This window comes from Oncorhynchus keta, unplaced genomic scaffold (genome assembly GCF_023373465.1).
Source record: "Oncorhynchus keta strain PuntledgeMale-10-30-2019 unplaced genomic scaffold, Oket_V2 Un_contig_1748_pilon_pilon, whole genome shotgun sequence".
Taxonomy (NCBI): Eukaryota; Metazoa; Chordata; class Actinopteri; order Salmoniformes; family Salmonidae; genus Oncorhynchus; species Oncorhynchus keta.
The window spans coordinates 264,130-282,385 of NW_026280454.1; the positions used below are offsets into that span (position 1 = coordinate 264,130).

Below are 18,256 nucleotides of genomic sequence, written 5' to 3' on the forward strand. Positions count from 1 at the left end.
GCACCCCAGTCTCTACTCACTACAGCTTCCCCTGGTCTCACTACTACCTCATACCCACAGTCTCTATCTACAGCTTCCTCTGGTCTAATAGGACCCTGACTCACTACCCCTCTAGTCCCCAGGCTGAATCCTCTGGTCTACCCCAGGACCCTGACACACAGTCTCTATCTACAGCTTCCTCTGGTCTAATGACTCACACTCTCTATCTACCCAGCTTCACTACTCTAATAACCCCAGACCCTGACTCACTACTACCTCTGGTCTCAATAACACACAGTCTCTATCTACCCCAGGACCCTGGTCTAATAACACACAGTCTCATCTACAGCTTCCTCTGGACCCTGACTAACACACAGTCTCTATCTACAGCTTCCTCTGACTCACTACTATATCCCAGGACCCTGACTCTACACCTTCTGGTCTAATAACACACAGTCCCTGACTCTACTACCTTCCCCAGTGCCCCTAATAACACACAGTCTCTATCTCACAGCTTCCTCTGGTCTAATGAACACACACAGTCTCTATCTACAGCCCCTCTGGTCTAAGGACACCAGTCTACTACCTCTACAGCTTCCCTACCTCTGTAGCCCCAACACACACAGACCCTGACTCACTATCTCCCCAGACCCTGGTCTCATAACAACACCACAGTCTCTATCTACAGCTTCCTCTGGTCTGTATACACACACACAGTTATTTTATCTACAAAGCTTTTTTCAATTTTCTAATTTTCATACTTTTAACTGCACTGTTGGGAAAGGGCTCTAGGTAAGCATTTCACGGTAAAGTCTAATACAACATTACAGTTTTATTAAGATTTTATTTGATCAAAATAATTGCAAATGAAAACACATTCCCCCAACTAGGGCCAGTGGTCTTTCATGATCTAGTGTTGCTGCATTGGTTCTGGCCCTTCTATTAACTGTAGTCTATTTTGAACAGGTCTGATTTCTGGACAGCTATGTTGTTTTAATGTTAACACACCAGTCATAACCCCAGCTTCCTCTGGTCCCATAAACCACATACAACTCTGCTATCTACAGCTTCCTCTGGTTTAATATGTAGGCTCAGTCTTAGATCACAGACAGAGACTGGTCTAATACACACACAGTCTCTATCTACAGCTTCCTCTGGTCTAATAACACACAGTCTCTATCTACAGCTTCCTCTGGTCTAATAACACACAGTCTCTATCTACAGCTTCCTCTGGTCTAATAACACACAGTCTCTATCTACAGCTTCCTCTGGTCTAATAACACACAGTCTCTATCTACAGCTTCCTCTGGTCTAATAACACACAGTCTCTATCTACAGCTTCCTCTGGTCTAATAACACACAGTCTCTATCTACAGCTTCCTCTGGTCTAATAACACACAGTCTCTATCTACAGCTTCCTCTGGTCTAATAACACATAATAACACCCATCAGTCTCTATCTCTCTCTCTACAGGTCTGAGGTCAGACTGACTGGTCTACTTATATAGATTTGAGTTATAGCTAGAACCCGTTACGTAGCTGCCCATTAGTCTCTATCTCTCTTCCTCTGGTCTGGGGTCAGACTGACTGGTCTCTATCTACAGTGAGTTATAGCTGGTCTAAGCTGCCCACAGTCTCTATCTCTCTCTCTCTACAGGTCTGGGGTCAGACTGACTGGTCTAATAAGATGTGAGTTATAGCTAGAACCCTTACCTCTGCCCATTAGTCTAATAACTCTGTCTCTCTACAGGTCTGGGGTCAGACTGACTGGTCTAATAAGACACAGTTCTAGCTAGAACCTGGTCGTTACGTAGCTGCCCATTAGTCTCTATCTCTCTTCCTCTACAGGTCTGGGGTCAGACTGACTGGTCTACTTATATAGATGTGAGTTATAAGAACCCACAGTCTCTCTACTCACCTTGGTCTAGCCTTGGAAACGAGTGTAGCCTAACGTCTCTCCACTCACCTTGGAATCTACAGCCCCGTCTCTCCACTCACCTTGGAAACAGTGTAGCCTAACGTCTCTCTACTCACCTTGGAAGCGAGTTAGCCTCTGGTCTCTCCACTCACCTTGGAAACAGTGTAGTCTCTCTCCACTCACCTTGGAAACGAGTGTAGCCTAACGTCTCCCTACTCACCATGGAAACCAGTGTAGCCTAACGTCTCTACTCACCTTGGAAACAGGTGTAGCCTAACGTCTCTCCACTCACCTTGGAAACGAGTGTAGCCTAACGTCTCTCTACTCACCTTGGAAACGAGTTGTAGCTTAACGTCTCTCCACTCACCTTGGAAACGAGTGTAGCCTAACGTCTCTCTACTCACCTTGGAAACGAGTGTAGCTTAACGTCTCTCCACTCACCTTGGAACCCAGCCTAACGTCTCTCTACTCACCTTGGAAACGAGTGTAGCCTAACGTCTCTCCACTCACCTTGGAAACGAGTGTAGCCTAACGTCTCTCCACTCACCTTGGAAACGAGTGTAGCCTAACGTCTCTCTACTCACCTTGGAAACGAGTGTAGCCTAACGTCTCTCCACTCACCTTGGAAACGAGTGTAGCCTAACGTCTCTCCACTCACCTTGGAAACGAGTGTAGCCTAACGTCTCTCCACTCACCTTGGAAACGAGTGTAGCCTAACGTCTCTCCACTCACCTTGGAAACGAGTGTAGCCTAACGTCTCTACTCACCTTGGAAACGAGTGTAGCCTAACGTCTCTCCACTCACCTTGGAAACGAGTGTAGCCTAACGTCTCTCCACTCACCTTGGAAACGAGTGTAGCCTAACGTCTCTACTCACCTTGGAAACGAGTGTAGCCTAACGTCTCTCTACTCACCTTGGAAACGAGTGTAGCCTAACGTCTCTCTACTCACCTTGGAAACGAGTGTAGCCTAACGTCTCTCTACTCACCTTGGAAACGAGTGTAGCCTAACGTCTCTCTACTCACCTTGGAAACGAGTGTAGCCTAACGTCTCTCCACGGAAACTCTTGTAATACTTCACTCCGTACACGATGATTGGTCGACGAAGAATGTGGGCTAGAACAAAGATGTGAGTCTGTTCCAGGCTGGCACCAGGCTGTGGGGAAGACAGACAGACAGACAGACAGACAGACAGACAGAAACAGACAGACAGACAGAGACAGACAGGAAGACAGACAGACAGACAGAGGCAGACAGGAAAACAGAGGCAGGAAGACAGACAGGCAGACAGACAGACAGAAAAACAGACAGGAAAACAGGCAGACAGGCATGAGATTGACGATATTCATTAGGAGATATTCAATGTACTTCAGTCTCCTCACAATGGAAGGCTTAAAGGGATAGTCTACCCAAATTACACTGGTTTCCTTATCCTGTCAGCAGTCCATGGACAGGGTACGACAGCAATCCGTGCTCCGCTTTAGTTTCCATGGCACTTTTTACACATGCTAATGTTTTTAGCATTGGGGACACAAATCCCATTCAAGTCACTGGACTGCCATTAGCATTTCGATCCATTTGAGGTGCTTTCACATGATTTGGTCATTATAGTGACAGTGTGTGTGTGTGTGTGTGTGTGTGTGTGTGTGTGTGTGTGTGTGTGTGTGTGTGTGTGTGTGTGTGTGTGTGTGTGTGTGTGTGTGTGTGTGTGTGTGTGTGTGTGTGTGTGTGTGTGTGTGACAGCTGCATATTCTAGACCTCTGATCAGATAAACAAAGTACCTCCAATAATAATATTACATTTTATAACACAGGGGATAGAAAGGCTGTGTGTGTGTGTCTGTCTGTCTGTCTGTCTGTCTGTCTGTCTGTCTGTCTGTCTGTCTGTCTGTCTGTCAGTCAATCTGTGTGTGTGTGTGTGTGTGTGTGTGTGTCTGTCTGTCTGTCTGTCTGTCTGTCTGTCTGTCTGTCTGTCTGTCTGTCTGTCTGTCAGTCAATCTGTGTGTGTGTGTGTGTGTGTGTGTGTGTGTGTGTGTGTGTGTGTGTGTGTGTGTGTGTGTGTCTGTCTGTCTGTCTGTCTGTCTGTCTGTCTGTCTGTGTTAGTTAGTTAGTTAGTTAGTTAGTTAGTTAGTTAGTTAGTTAGTTAGTTACCTGGCTGGCAAGAGAGAGTATGAAGGCCCAGTCCTCCTGCCACTGTTCTTCTCGGAGGGAGAAGTGGAGACCAAAGCTCTGAGAATACCAGGACTCCCACTCCTTCCACCGTGTGTAGAACCTGGAACACAGAACAAACATCTCAATACCAGGACTCCCACTCCTTCCACCGTGTGTAGAACCTGGAACACAGAACAAACATCTCAATACCAGGACTCCCACTCCTTCCACCGTGTGTAGAACCTGGAACACAGAACAAACATCTCAATACCAGGACTCCCACTCCTTCCACCGTGTGTAGAACCTGGAACACAGAACAAACATCTCAATACCAGGACTCCTTCCACCGTGTGTAGAACCTGGAACACAGAACAAACATCTCAATACCAGGACTCCCACTCCTTCCACCGTGTGTAGAACCTGGAACACAGAACAAACATCTCAATACCACGACTCCTTCCACCGTGTGTAGAACCTGGAACACAGAACAAACATCTCAATACCAGGACTCCCACTCCTTCCACCGTGTGTAGAACCTGGAACACAGAACAAACATCTCACTACCAGGACTCCCACTCCTTCCACCGTGTGTAGAACCTGGAACACAGAACAAACATCTCAATACCAGGACTCCCACTCCTTCCACCGTGTGTAGAACCTGCAACTCAGAACAAACATCTCACTAGCTTTGCCTACCAGGGATCCAATACAACCCAATGTAACAGCCTACCAGGGATCCAATACAACCCAATGTAACAGCCTACCAGGGATCCAATACAACCCAATGTAACAGCCTACCAGGGATCCAATACAACCCAATGTAACAGCCTACCAGGGATCCAATACAACCCAATGTAACTGCCTACCAGGGATCCAATACAACCCAATGTAACAGCCTACCAGGGATCCAATACAACCCAATGTAACAGCCTACCAGGGATCCAATACAACCCAATGTAACAGCCTACCAGGCAATACAACCCAATGTAACATCCATCTCCAATACAACCCAATGGAACAGCCTACCAGGGATCCAATAAAACCCAATGTAACAGCCTACCAGGGATCCAATACAACCCAATGTAACAGCCTACCAGGGATCCAATACAACCCAAAGAACCAGCTATACAGGCAGTAGCCATCATCTCATCTCCTACGGATGGAACTGCCTACCAGGGATCCAATACAACCCAATGTAACTACCTACCAGGGATCCAATACAACCCAATGTAACTACCTACCAGGGATCCAATACAACCCAATGTAACTCCCTACCAGGGATCCAATACAACCCAATGTAACTACCTACCAGGGATCCAATACAACCCAATGTAACTACCTACCAGGGATCCCAATACAACCCAAAGAACCAGCTAAATTCCAGACGTGTTTCCATCTGTAGCTTGTTTTCCATCTTCTTTTAGAATAGTGAGCCAACGTGTTTTCAGCTCTTTCATTTCCCTGACTGATCAGAACTCGTGTTCTCCTGCTCCCTGTCTCTCATGTAGCGAGCCGTATGTTTGGAACATCGAAGCGGGGCGGGGGTCACTAACATAATGAACAATAAAGTTATATTGTATTGTATTGGCCACAGTGTGTGGTATTCCAGTGTGTGGATAGGGGGCCAGAGCCCAGCCACAGTGTGTGGATAGGGGGGCCAGAGCCCAGCCACAGTGTGTGGATAGGGGGGCCAGAGCCCAGCCACAGTGTGTGGATAGGGGGGCCAGAGCCCAGCCACAGTGTGTGGATAGGGGGGCCAGAGGCCAGCCACAGTGTGTGGATAGGGGGGCCAGAGCCCAGCCACAGTGTGTGGATAGGGGGGCCAGAGCCCAGCCACAGTGTGTGGATAGGGGCCCAGAGATGGCCACAGTGTGTGGATAGGGGGCCAGAGCCCAGCCACAGTGTGTGGATAGGGGGGCCAGAGCCCAGCCACAGTGTGTGGATAGGGGGCCAGCCACAGTGTGTGGATAGGGGGGCCAGAGCCCAGCCACAGTGTGTGGATAGGGGGGCCAGAGCCCAGCCACAGTGTGTGGATAGGGGGGCCAGAGCCCAGCCACAGTGTGTGGATAGGGGGGCCAGAGCCCAGCCACAGTGTGTGGATAGGGGGCCAGAGCCACCCAGCCACAGTGTGTGGATAGGGGGCCAGAGCCCAGCCACAGTGTGTGGATAGGGGGCCAGAGCCCAGCCACAGTGTGTGGAGCCCAGCCACAGTGTGTGGATAGGGGGCCAGGGCCACAGTGTGTGGATAGGGGGCCAGAGCCCAGCCCCAGAGCCCAGCCACAGTGTGTGGATAGGGGGCCAGAGCCCAGCCACAGTGTGTGGATAGGGGGCCAGAGCCCAGCCACAGTGTGTGGATAGGGGGCCAGAGCCCAGCCACAGTGTGTGGATAGGGGGCCAGAGCCCAGCCACAGTGTGTGGATAGGGGGCCAGGCCCAGCCACAGGGGCCAGAGCCCAGCCACAGTGTGTGGATAGGGGGCCAGAGCCCAGCCACAGTGTGTGGATAGGGGGCCAGAGCCCAGCCACAGTGTGTGGATAGGGGGCCAGAGCCACAGTGTGTGGAGCCCAGCCACAGTGTGTGGATAGGGGGCCAGAGCCCAGCCACAGTGTGTGGATAGGGGGCCAGAGCCCAGCCACAGTGTGTGGATAGGGGGGGGCACAGAGCCCAGCCACAGTGTGTGGATGGGGCCCAGAGCCCAGCCACAGTGTGTGGATAGGGGGCCAGAGCCCAGCCACAGTGTGTGGATAGGGGGCCAGAGCCCAGCCACAGTGTGTGGATAGGGGGGCCAGAGCCCAGCCACAGTGTGTGGATAGGGGGGCCAGAGCCCAGAGTGTGTGGCCCAGCCACAGTGTGTGGATAGGGGGGCTAGAGCCCAGCCACAGTGTGTGGATAGGGGGCCAGAGCCCAGCCACAGTGTGTGGATAGGGGGGCCAGAGCCCAGCCACAGTGTGTGGATAGGGGGGCCAGAGCCCAGCCACAGTGTGTGGATAGGGGGCCAGAGCCCAGCCACAGTGTGTGGATAGGGGGCCAGAGCCCAGCCACAGTGTGTGGATAGGGGGCCAGAGCCCAGCCCAGTGTGTGGATAGGGGGGCCAGAGCCCAGCCACAGTGTGTGGATAGGGGGCCAGAGCCCAGCCACAGTGTGTGGATAGGGGGGCCAGAGCCCAGCCACAGTGTGTGGATAGGGGGCCAGAGCCCAGCCACAGTGTGTGGATAGGGGGGCCAGAGCCCAGCCACAGTGTGTGTAATTCTCAACAGGGAGAGCAGTTGTGCAGTCTGTCCTGTAAATCTTTGCAGGGGCCAGTGTGTGTGTGTGTGTGTGTGTGTGTGTGTGTGTGTGTGTGTGTGTGTGTGTGTGTGTGTGTGTGTGTGTGTGTGTGTGTGTGTGTGTCCCATATCCCTGTGTTTCTTACCAGTGAGAGCAGTCGTGCAGGCTGTCGTGGAGGGTCTTGCGGAGGACTGAGTCCTTGTCGTATATCCCCCAGGTAGCCTGCAGTACTGAGTCTAACAGGCAGTCTCCCTGTGTACGGTTCCACAGGGCATACAGTCTGCTGTCCAGCCTGGTACCCAGCTCCAAGGACCAGTTGATGATGGGAGACTCCTCCTCTAGCTCTGTGGAGACACACACACACACAGACAGAAAGGACACACACACACACAGAGAGAAAGGACACACACACACACAGAGAAAGGACACACACACACACAAAGAGAAAGGACACACACACACACACACAGAGAAAGGACACACACACACACAAAGAGAGAGAGAGAGAGAAAAGACACACACAGACACACACACACCCACAGAGAAAGGACACACACACACACACACACACACACAAGAGAGAGAGAGAAAAAGACACACACACACACACACACACACACACACACACACACACACACACAGAGAAAGGACACACACACACAGAGAAAGGACACACACAGACAGAGAGAAAAGACACACACACACAGACACACACACACAGAGAAAGGACACACACAGACAGAGAGAAAAGACACACACAGACACAGAGAGGACACACACACACAGAGAGGGAAGGACACACACAGACAGAGCAACAAAAGACATCCTACACACACACAGACTGAAACACACACACCTCCGAGACCACACACACCTGGGAGAATCATTGACACACACAGACACAGAGCTGAACACACACACAGAGTTAGGACCACACACACACAGAGAAAGGACGGTGAGGTAACTACAGCTGGTGACACACAGACACAGAGTGAGGACAACAGAGCAGAGAGGAGAAAGGTAACTAGCACTGAGGAGACACAGGTAACACAGCTGGGGAGAGGTAACACAGAGGACACACACACACAGGACAGGGAGTGAGGTAACAGCTACACAGACAGAGAGAAAGGACACTAGCAGCTGACAGGAGACACACAGGTAACACACAGGGGAAAGGAGACACACAGACAGAGCTAGCTGGTGAGGTAACTAGCTAGAGGAGGAAGGACACACACACACACAGACACACACAGCTAGCACAGGACACACAGAGGAAATGACAACACAGACTGGAGAAAGGAGAAGGCGGTGACAGACACACACACAGAGAAAGGACAGGTAACTAGCACAGAGAGAGAAAGGACACACACACACAGACACACACACACAGAGAAAGGACACACACAGACAGAGAGAAAAGACACACACAGACACAGAGAGGACACAGACATTGTTTGCCATTTAGAGAGGGAGGGAGAGAGAGGACACAGCAACTCAATTACTTCATTCTTCCCTCGTCTCCCCTTGGCCCTGCAACAACCAACTGGAGCATCCTATTTCTCCCATGTAACCCAATTACACGACGAGCTGAAATGGGTCACACGACACCTCCGAGACCGAGACACACCTGGGAGAATCATTGGGGTAAGCGAACAGTCAATAAGGACGTAGAGCTGAAACGTCTGTGTAGTTAACCCTGATGGTAACTAGCTAGCTGGTGAGAGGAGAGGGCGGTGAGGTAACTAGCTAGCTGGTGAGGTAACTAGCTAGAGGAGGAGAGGAGAGGGAGGTGAGGTAACTAGCTAGCTGGGGAGAGGAGAGGGTGGTGAGGTAACTAGCTAGCTGGGGAGAGGAGAGGGAGGTGAGGTAACTAGCTAGCTGAGGAGAGGAGAGGGAGGTGAGGTAACTAGCTAGCTGAGGAGAGGAGAGGGTGGTGAGGTAACTAGCTAGCTGGGGAGAGGAGAGGGCGGTGAGGTAACTAGCTAGCTGAGGAGAGGAGAGGGAGGTGAGGTAACTAGCTAGCTGAGGAGAGGGAGGTGAGGTAACTAGCTAGCTGAGGAGAGGGAGGTGAGGTAACTAGCTAGCTGGTGAGAGGAGAGGGCGGTGAGGTAACTAGCTAGCTGAGGAGAGGAGAGGGAGGTGAGGTAACTAGCTAGCTGAGGAGAGGGAGGTGAGGTAACTAGCTAGCTGAGGAGAGGAGAGGGAGGTGAGGTAACTAGCTAGCTGAGGAGAGGAGAGGGAGGTGAGGTAACTAGCTAGCTGAGGAGAGGAGCAGATTGGGGCTCCTAAAAGGAGGACTCTTCGGTTTCTACCTGCTCATCTGAAAGATTGACTGACGTGAGAATTATCACCCACAAAATTCACACCTAACATACACTGAGTGCACAAAACATTAGGAACACCTGCTCTTTCCATGAGAGGGCCTGACCAGGTGGATCCAGGTGAAAGCTATGATCCCTTATTGATGTCACTTGTTAAATCCACTTCAATCAGTGTAGATGAAGGGGAGGAGGACTCTTCGCTTTTAGATGAAGGGATTGAGACACGTAGATGAAGGGAGGAGACATGTAGATGAAGGGGAGGAGACATGTAGATGAATAACAGGGAGGAGACATGTAGATGAAGGGGAGGAGACATGTAGATGAAGGGGAGGAACACTTCAATCAGTGTAGATGAAGGGGAGGAGACATGTAGATGAAGGGGAGGAGACACGTAGATGAAGGGGAGGAGACATGTAGATGAAGGGGAGGGGACATGTAGATGAAAGGGAGGAGACATGTAGATGAAGGGGAGGAGACATGTGGATTTAAATTGAATTGAAGTGGATTTAACAAGTGACATCAATAAGGGATCATATCTTTCACCTGGATTCACCTGGTCAGAGACGGGTTAAAGAAGGATTTTAAAGACTGGAGACAATTGAGGCATGGATTGTGTATCTGTGCCATTCAGAGCATGAATGAGCAAGACTAACTAAATATTTAAGTGCCTTTTGAACAGGGTGTGGTAGTAGGGTCCAGGGCGCACCGGTTTGAGTGTGTCAAGAACTGCAACGCTGCTGGGTTTTTCCACACTCAACAGTTTCCCCGAGTGTATCAAGAACGGTCCACCACCCAAAGGATATCGAGCCAACATGACACAACTATGGGACACATTAGAGTCAACATCCTCCAGCAGCCCTGTGGAACTCATTCAATACTTTGTGTCGAGTCCACGACCCAATGAATTGAGGCTGTTCTAAGGGGCTAAAGGGGGTGCAACTCAATATTGGGAAGGTGTTCCTAATGTTTTGTACACGGTGTATATTTGGCACAGAGTTGACTCTCATGGAACAGCGTGTGGTCTTAAAGGAGCTTCTCTCTTTCATCACTTTGCAACTGGTCATCTGAGACGGACGCGAAAGGATCAACGCACACACACACACACACACACACACACACACACACACACACACACACACACACACGCACACACACACGCACACACACACACACTTGATTCTAATGGTAAATATTCAACATGCAGTACGCATCCCTGGCATGGGGTTGATGGGAGATATTGAGAAATATGATATCAAGAATCCTCTGAGATCTTTTTACCTTTCTGTACACTAACACCTCGTCAAACAGCTTCTCCTGGACTGCAGTGGGCAGGTCTTCGATGTCTGCAGAAACACACAACGAGAGAGAGAGAGCGAGAGAGAGACAGAGAGAGAGAGAGAGAGAGAGAGAGAGAGAGAGAGAGAGAGAGAGAGAGAGAGAGAGAGAAGAGAGAGAAACAGAAACAGAGAGAGAGAGAGAGAGAGAGAGAGAGAGAGAGAAACAGAGAGAGAGAAACAGAGAGAGAGAGAGACAGAGAGAGACAGAGAGAGAGAGAGACAGAGAGAGAGAGAGAGAGAGAGAGAGAGAGAGAGAGAGAGAGAGAGAAACAGAGAGAGAGAAACAGAGAGAGAGAGAGACAGAGAGAGAGACAGAGAGACAGAGAGTGACAGAGAGAGAGAAAAAAACTGCAAATATTATTATCAGCTAGATTACAAAATTACCCCTGTTCACATTTGCCTATACTGACTGCCAAAGACCCCCCAAATCAAAACGGTCATAGTGAAACCAGAAAACAGCACTGAGAAGAGATGCTTGTAATAAAACCTTCAGAAAATGATCTCCATTTTGCCAATTGGTGACTGAACAGTAAACATGCTGTTCTTGCCCGATAGCTCAGTTTGGTCAGACAGCCAGCTCTAGGCAGAGTCTGGGTAGTTCAATATGTTTTCCATTTCCCAATGATGGAAACTTTCAAGACTCTAGTAATTGTTTTATACCCTTCCCCAGATATGGGGGCGGCAGGGTAGCCTAGTGGTTAGAGTGTAGAGGGTAGCCTAGTGGCAGGGTTGCCTAGTGGTTAGAGTGTAGAGGCGGCAGGGTAGCCTAGTGGTTAGAGTGTAGAGGCGGCAGGGTAGCCTAGTGGTTAGAGTGTAGAGGCGGCAGGGTAGCCTAGTGGTTAGAGTGTAGAGGCGGCAGGGTAGCCTAGTGGTTAGAGCGTTGGACCCCCGAGCTGACAAGGTACAAAATCTGTCGTTCTGCCCCTGAACAGGCAGTTAACCCACTGTTCCTAGGCCGTCATTGAAAATAAGAATTTGTTCTTAACTGACTTGCCTGGTTAAATAAAGGTTAAAAAAAATATATACATATCTACGGAGAGTTCCTTGGACTTCCCGGTGTAGGAACATGCGCTGTCACCTATGGGACCCTATATAGACAGGTGTGTTTCTTTCTAAATAGATGTCCAAACCATTTAAAATTGGCCACAGGTGGACTCCAAATAAAGATGCAGTGACATCAAGAACGACGAAAGGAAATTGGATGAACCCGAGCTCAATTTGGTGTGTCGTAGCAAAGGGGTCTGAATACTTATGTAAATGACGTTTCATTTTCAATATATTTATATATATATTTTTAACATGTCTTCACTTTGTCATTGTGGAGTATTGTGTTTAGATGGTTGAGAAAAAGGAAAAACAAATCCATTCTGAATTCAGGCTGTAACAACAATAGATGGAATAAATCAAGGGGTGTGAATACATTCTGAAGGCTAACAGTAGCTGCACGGCTAACTGCATACACAGAAGAGAACCCTGGTGACCATTCTCTGGCTCAATAGTGAATACACTGGGGAGGGGGGAGAGAAACCGAGAGAGAGGGAGAGAGAGAAAGAGAGAGAGAGAGAGAGAGAGGGAGAGAAACCGAGAGAGAGAGAGAGAGAGAGAGAGAGAGAGAAAGGAGAGAGAGAGAGAGAGAGAGAGAGAGAGAGAGAGAGAGAGAGAGAGAGAGAGAAAGAAAACGAGAGAGAGAGAGAGAGAGAGAGAGAGAGAGAGAGAAACCGAGAGAGAGAGAGAGAGAGAGAGAGAGAGAGAGAGGGAACGGGAGAGAGATGGAGCGAGAGAGCAGGAGAGAGAGACCTCTCACTGTAATGGCCTGAAGCCAAGCTCTGCCTGCACAGAAATACTAGCCTGCTCTGAAACAGAATACAACCAGGAACTCTACAGTATGTGTGTGTGTGTGTATGTGTGTGTGTGTACAGTTAAGTGCACATCTCTGAAATCTCAATGACGATATTATGCAGGCGGGAAAAGACTGGATGCAGTCTCTCTCTCCCTCACTAAGACTAGCTACTGTTCTACAAGACTGGATACAGTCTCTCTCTCCCTCACTAAGGCTAGCTACTGTTCTACAAGACTGGATACAGTCTCTCCCTCACTAAGACTAGCTACTGTACTACAAGACTGGATACAGTCTCTCCCTCACTAAGACTAGCTACTGTACTACAAGACTGGATACAGTCTCTCCCTCACTAAGACTAGCTACTTTACTACAAGGATGGATACAGTCTCTCCCTCACTAAAACTAGCTACTGTTCTACAAGACTGGATGCAGTCTCTCCCTCACTAAGACTAGCTACTGTTCTACAAGACTGGATACAGTCTCTCCCTCATTAAGACTACCTACTGTTCTACAAGACTGGATACAGTCTCTCCCTCACTAAGACTAGCTACTGTTCTACAAGACTTGATGCAGTCTCTCTCTCCCTCACTAAGACTAGCTACTGTTCTACAAGACTGGATGCAGTCTCTCCCTCACTAAGACTAGCTACTGTTCTACAAGACTGGATGCAGTCTCTCCCTCACTAAGACTAGCTACTGTACTACAAGACTGGATACAGTCTCTCCCTCACTAAGACTAGCTACTGTACTACAAGACTGGATACAGTCTCTCTCTCCCTCACTAAGACTAGCTACTGTACTACAAGACTGGATACAGTCTCTCCCTCACTAAGACTAGCTACTGTACTACAAGACTGGATACAGTCTCTCTCTCCCTCACTAAGACTAGCTACTGTTCTACAAGACTGGATACAGTCTCTCTCTCCCTCACTAAGACTAGCTACTGTACTACAAGACTGGATACAGTCTCTCTCTCCCTCACTAAGACTAGCTACTGTACTACAAGACTGGAATACAGTCTCCCTCACTAAGACTAGCTACTGTACTACAAGACTGGATACAGTCTCTCCCTCACTAAGACTAGCTACTGTACTACAAGACTGGATACAGTCTCTCCCTCACTAAGGCTAGCTACTGTACTACAAGACTGGATACAGTCTCTCCCTCCCTCACTAAGACTAGCTACTGTTCTACAAGGATGGATGCAGTCTCTCCCTCACTAAGACTAGCTACTGTTCTACAAGACTGGATACAGTCTCTCCCTCACTAAGACTAGCTACTGTTCTAAAAGACTGGATGCAGTCTCTCTCTCCCTCACTAAGACTACCTACTGTTCTACAAGACTGGACTGATGCAGTCTCTCCCTCACTAAGACTAGCTACTGTTCTACAAGACTGGATGCAGTCTCTCCCTCCCTCACTAAGACTAGCTACTGTACTACAAGACTGGATACAGGTCACTCTCCCTCACTAAGACTAGCTACTGTACTACAAGACTGGATACAGTCTCTCTCACTAAGACTAGCTACTGTACTACAAGGATGGATACAGTCTCTCTCTCACTAAGACTAGCTACTGTTCTACAAGACTGGATACAGCTCCCTCACTAAGACTAGCTACTGTACTACAAGACTGGATACAGTCTCTCTCTCCCCAACTAAGACTAGCTACTGTTCTACAAGACTGGATACAGTCTCTCTCTCCCCAACTAAGACTAGCTACTGTTCTACAAGACTGGATATAGTCTCTCCCTCACTAAGACTAGCTACTGTACTACAAGACTAGATGCAGTCTCTCCTCACAAAGACTAGCTACTGTTCTACAAGACTGGATACAGTCTCTCTCTCCCTCACTAAGGCTAGCTACTGTTCTACAAGACTGGATACATGTCTCTCTCCCTCACTAAGACTAGCTACTGTTCTACAAGGATGGATATAGTCTCTCCCTCACTAAGACTAGCTACTGTACTACAAGACTGGATGCAGTCTCTACCTCACAAAGACTAGCTACTGTTCTACAAGACTGATGCAGTCTCTCCCTCACTAAGACTAGCTACTTTACCAAGGATGGATACAGTCTCTCCCTCACTAAGACTAGCTACTGTTCTACAAGACTGGATGCAGTCTCTCCCTCACTAAGACTAGCTACTGTACTACAAGACTGGATACAGTCTCTCCCTCACTAAGACTAGCTACTTTACTACAAGGATAACCTACATTGTTAATGCATACACTTAAACATACTTCCTAAATGTGTTTTATATACAGAACAACTTGAAATTGGATTAAACATTTCTGTCATTTTGCAAATTTTTATAATGATGAACAAATCTCCCTCTGACATTAAGCTTGTTAACCAGTTGAACCTATGGGGACGCTATTTCATTATTGATAAAAAAAACGTGCCCGTTTTAAGCGCAATATTTTGTCACGAAAAGATGCTCGTCTGCTGCATATAATTGGCAGCTTTGGAAAGAAAACACTCTGACGTTTTCAAAGCTGCAAAGATATTATCTTTGGGTGCCCCAGAACTGATCTTACAGCGAAACCAAGATGCAACCTCAAACAGGAAATGAGCAGGATTTTTGAGGCTCTGTTTCCCATTGTCTCCTTATATGGCTGTGAATATGCTGTGAACGAGCTTATGCGCTCTGCCGTTGCCAAGATGTCTGCAGCATTGTGACGTATTTGTAGGCATATCATTGGAAGATTGGCCATAAGAGACTACATTTGCCAGGGGCCCGTCCGGTGTCCTTTGTCTACGTTGGTGCGTAACTCTCAGCGGCAAAAATTTTACCATGCGATACAGACAGCGAAGTATCGTTCCTGGAAGTGTGCATCATTGAAGAGATATGTGAAAAACACCTTGAGGATTGGTTCTAAACAACGCTTGCCATGTTTCAGTCAATATTATGGAGTTAATTTGGAAAAAAGTTTGGCGTTTGAATAACTGAATTTTCGTTTTTTTTTTTGGTAGCCAAACCGCACCAAACGGACCGATTTCTCCTGCACAAAAAATCTTTCAGGAAAAACTGAACATTGCTATCTAACTGAGAGTCTCCTCATTGAAAACATCCAAAGTTCTTCAAAGGTAATAGATTTATTTGAATGTTTTTGCTGGTTTTTGTGAAAAAGTTTCCTGCTGATGCTAATGCTAAATGCTACGCTAGTTATCAGTAGTTACACAAATGCTAGTTTGCTATGTTTGAGAAGCATATTTTTGAAAATCTGAGATGACAGTGTTGTTAAGAAAAGGCTAAGCTTGAGAGTTAGCATATTAATTTAATTTCATTTGCGATTTTCATGAATAGTTAAAGTTGCGTTATGGTATTGAGCTTGAGGCTATGATTAACCGGATCCGGCATGGCTCAGCGCAAGAAGTTAACCATCAATTCAACATCCCTGAGGGACACTGACGACAAAGAGCAAGATGTACAGTAAGGACAGGGCAGGAAGGTCACCTGCCGGGCAGAGTGAAGGTCACCAGGTCAGAGAGGAAGTAACAGTTGAAGTAAACGTTGGTGAAGAGGCAGCGATCTGCCTTGGCGGATCTGTTCTGTCAGCTCACCACACACCATGGAAGGGATACACTTAGCTGCCTGCTGGGACACCTGCACGGGGATGGAGGGAGGACAGACTCATTATGACAAGACAGCTTTTCATTTCAGTAATTTCAGTCACTGTAGTAGCTGAAGTGTATAGTGTTGAGTCATTACTCAAAGCCAGTGGCATGTCATTAGTAAAGATTGAAAAGGTGCCTAGGCAGCTGCCCTGGGGAATTCCTGATTCTACCTGGACTTTGTTGAGAGGCTTCCATTAAAGAACACCCCACTGGAAACAAGGGTTTCGTGTTGTAGTAGGGGCTTGGGGGCTTGAGGGCACACACTTAATGCATTTTGAAATATGTTGTGAATGTATTGTAATGTTTTTAAAATTGTATAACTGCATTAATTTTGCTACACCCCAGGATGAGTAGCTGCTGCTTTTGGCAGGAACTAATGGGGATCCATAATAAACCCCAGGAAGAGTAGTTGCTGCCTTGGCAGGAACTAATGGGGATCCATAATAAACCTCAGGAAGAGTAGCTGCTGCCTTGGCAGGAACTAATGGGGATCCATAATAAACCCCAGGAAGAGTAGCTGCTGCCTTGACAGGAACTAATGGGGATCCATAATAAACCCCAGGAAGAGTAGCTGCTGCCTTGACAGGAACAAATGGGGGTCCATAATAAACCCCAGGAAGAGTAGCTGCTGCCTTGGCAGGAACTAATGGGGATCCATAATAAATACAAACCAAAATGTTTCTCATGTTTCTCAAACTATGCTAGTTGTAGCCATGCAAGCATCTTTAGATCTCCCCTTCCTTATTTTCTAACAGATATTTTCATCTCTGTCACATGAAACCATTCACACATGCGGTATGCTTTAGAGAACAATGTTTCTCTGCTAATTGCCATTTGAAAGATTTGGGCATACAGCCACGTGCGTATTGTTGAGCTTATAATATGAATAAATAAATCTCGAACAACATTTTAAGCGAAACGATCTGATATGTTGCATCAGCCTCATTGCTTTAAAAAAAAAATATATATATATATAAGAGTACTTGGATTAGTAAAAAAATAATAATAAATCTGTCCTACTTGCAAAAAATATTTTAAATGTGACACGTTTCCGGACACTTGTGTTGGATTTCAAGATGTCTGATTCGGGAAACGAATGAGTACAGTTGCTTGTTTATATGTGAATTACAGTTGTGCTGCATCTGACCGTGAGTCAGACGCCATTTTGTTTTTTTCCCTTTCTGGATTCTTTGTCTCCCTGACTTGTAATCACTTTACGTTCGAGCCATTCGGATAATTGGTACTGTTCCAAATAGCTAGTCGGTCCATGTGAGGGACAAAAATTGATTCGAATCTGGACATTCACCCTAACTCTTTATGTGTTTCAAAAACAAATGTAACTTTACCTCAGTGAGAAGGATGGCCAACATGTCTTGTCTCTGGAAGCGGATGGCCAGGTGAACTAGCGTAAAGCCATCGTTGAAGGCAGTGGCGCGGTTCAGGAGACGGACCTCGTCTGAAGTCAGCTGACGGGCGATGTCACCGCCGGACGACTTGTAGGCCTCGACAGCAGCCATGTTCCCCTCCACCACACCTGCAGCACACACATTTTTTTGTTTTTACCATTTAGGCAACATTTTTTAAAATCATAAGCAGACACCTAGGCTACATTTAGACAGAATTCTGATTTTAAAAATGTATATATAGAGTGGGGCAAAAACATATTTTTTTGCAAATAAATTCATTAAAAATCCTACAATGTGATTTTCTGGAGAGAAAAAAATGCTAATTTTGTCTGTCATAGTTGAAGTGTACCTATGATGAAAATTACAGGCCTCTCTCATCTTTTTAAGTGGGAGAACTTGCACAATTGGTGGCTGACTAAATAC

The 18,256-nt window shown here is 47.6% G+C and overlaps 1 pseudogene; it reads right to left on the reverse strand.

The window, feature by feature from the left end:
- LOC127919784 (ubiquitin thioesterase ZRANB1-like) overlaps positions 1 to 18,256 on the reverse strand; it is a 43,212-nt pseudogene that overhangs the window by 11,619 nt on the left and 13,337 nt on the right.